Genomic DNA, 2,937 nt, shown 5'->3' with positions numbered 1-2,937 from the left:
TCCTGTTTCTCTCACTCACTCACTCTCTCTTTTCTCCTCCCTCCCCAACCCCTTACCATCACTTGCTCGCAGCAGTGGGTCTGTATGTTAGGGGTTGCACAGTTCACAGCTGCACCTCTCAGATAAAGCAGATAAACGTATGAATGTTATTCATTTTCATATAACTGACTTTGTTATATCCATAGCTGCACTTCCATTCCCCAGTGATTCCCCGAGTTCAAACTTCATCCCCATGGGACACGGTGTAACTAATAAGCCATACAGTTTAACTAAAGTATGAAGCCTTCATAGACCAAACAGCTCAGTGGTCAAAGGTGGAAAGTAATTGTACTTTGTTACTATACTTTACATGTACTTCACCTGAATATGATGCTAGATTAATACCTGTACTCTTTCACAATTATATAAAATAAATAAACAAACAAACAATGTTTTTACTATCAATTTATTTTCATTTAAACCAGTAACTTCCAATAACATTTTCTGGTCTTGCTATCCATCATTATTCATTCATATATTCGTTCATTCATATATTCATTCATATATTCATATCTTCAGTGTCCAATTTATCATATCCTGGTCAGTGTCACAGTGGATCTGGAGCCTATCCCAGGGAACACTGGGCATGAATGGGATGCCAGTCCATCACAGAGCACCATGCACACACATACCTGATCCACCTACTCCAGAGGAAACCAGAGAACTCAGACAAACCCCAGGTGGCCATCAAGAGAACATGCAAAACTCATATTATTGTCTTATTAATGTATGAATTCAAATAAACCTGCTCAATGTGGATGGATTTTTTTTTTTTTTTTTTGCATTCTGGTAATTGAAGTAATGAGAAAGGGTATGTTAACCCCACCCCTACCCTCGCCCATCCCTACCTCTACCTCATCCTAACTTTAACCTTCATAACCTTAAATTTTCATACAAATTAATTCATTTAAATAGATACAAATTTTCATGTATAAGACCATGTTAGAAAATACATTAGTTTAGTTACAGTAACTTTTACTCAAAAAAAAGTATATTTTAACACAATATCCCATAATTTTCTTTACTTTTTCTACTAGTTTTCACTTTATGTAAAGCATATGAAGTCTTTAAAGTCTTTAAAATCAATGTCTTTTGATGAGATTTAAAATAAACCTCAGATTTCATCTGGTCTCTTTTTTTATCCCATGGTCTTAAGTTTGACCTCTTTCTTCATTATGTACAACATATCATGGTCTTTTCGTATGTTTAATTCAGAGTACCCATAATGCAACTATATTCAAACAACCTTTTCATCTGATCTAGCAGGTTATTAATGTTTAAAGTTGTAACCTTAATTCATTTGATGTGTTTAAGAAAAAAAATAGAACCTTAAAAATTAAACTTCACAAATTCTCCCAAATTACTGACTCTTTAATCAGTTATACATTTTGTAAATGGTTTACAGGAGCCAGGATGTTCTAGTCAGGATAATTCTCTGTGTATTTATCAGTATTATGTTGCCAACATAAACAGATTCATTCTCTTACAGTCCTCCTCCACTTACGAGCAGAATTTGTTCTTCTCTCTTGCTGCAATCCCATGCCCTTATCTCATATATCTCCGCCAGGGCAACAAATACCCAAGTCTTACTGCATCCTTTACCTCAGCAACTAAATGGAAACAGTATGCTAGGGTTGGTTAATGAGCTATGATGTGGTTTTGTTCAATTACATCATCACAGTATCCATCAGTGATCAAGGCAAGCCTGTTTTTCCCCCACACACAAGTGGGAATGTGTTATTATTAAATGAATAATCCTGCTGAAAGCTATGAGTAGTTCAGATACAGATGTGTGTGGTTTGTTTGATCAATAGGTTCCAGTAATAAAGTAATTTTACAAGAGATCATCATGAAAACCAATGAATTACAGGGAAAAGTGTATCCATATAGGGCATTTGTGAGTCAGCTTTCAGGTTAGAACCTAAATAAGTACAATGTGCTGCAAAAAAAAAAAAAAAGTCTTGGGTGCAGCATGGTTGACTTAATTCATTCTAAACTGCAGAGATGTTTTAAACTCCCCTCTGTGTCTTTTATAATGGTATATGAGAGTCATCATTTTCTGTACTGTTTTCCACTCAGTTATTGTACAATATACCATAGAATTTGGAAATGCATACAAGCACAAAAGTTTAATTTGTCATACCCAAAACTATATGCTACATAAAAAAAGCACAGATGCTGCATGTGCAAAAGGTGGTTTAAGGCCTTGAGCTGTTTTCATTCAAAAGCTTTAGTGTCTCATAAAGATGTAGGATGATATCTTTATCCTAAAAAAGTATCACAGCCAAGGAATCTGTTAAATTGAGCTAAACCACAACTGAACAGAATAGCACTTTGAGCCCTGGAGAATGAAATGTCAAATTGCCTACTCCTACTTACTTTCAGCAAAATAACATAACAATGAGAGCATTTGCAGCCGAGTTTACATTTATCATAAATCCTGTCACCGGCACCACATATCCAGCCATTACTGCTGAGAGTTTACAGTGCCTTACTTACAACAATGTTTGATGGATTGAATGGGAAAGTTTACTGAGAGAGTTCAAGGTCATTTCTTTTAAAACTTTTCATTAAGTAATAGACAAGCTCAGTTAATTCCCATTTCCTTTCACAAAGACTGACTGATGTGTCCTTATGAATATCCTCATTTAGTTTAGCTTGTGTTAGAAGAGATTGTATTTTGTTACCTACCCAAATTTGTCCAAGTGGTTCTTTCTGTAAGTAACATGAACCAGCCTATCGTATGTGACAAGAAAGTAGTCTGTTTGGCCTCATCAAATTCATTCAATCATGCAGGAGAGCAAGGACACCTTTGTTGTTTCAACATGGAAGAAACTGAGTGTGCAATTAGAGTTAAAGAAAAGAAAGTCAATATATCCCAGATATCAACCAGGATTC

The sequence above is a fragment of the Pangasianodon hypophthalmus genome, chromosome 23 (assembly GCF_027358585.1).
Source record: "Pangasianodon hypophthalmus isolate fPanHyp1 chromosome 23, fPanHyp1.pri, whole genome shotgun sequence".
NCBI lineage: Eukaryota > Metazoa > Chordata > Actinopteri > Siluriformes > Pangasiidae > Pangasianodon > Pangasianodon hypophthalmus.
The sequence above is the reverse complement of the archived record's forward strand: the minus strand, read 5'-3'. Positions refer to the sequence as shown.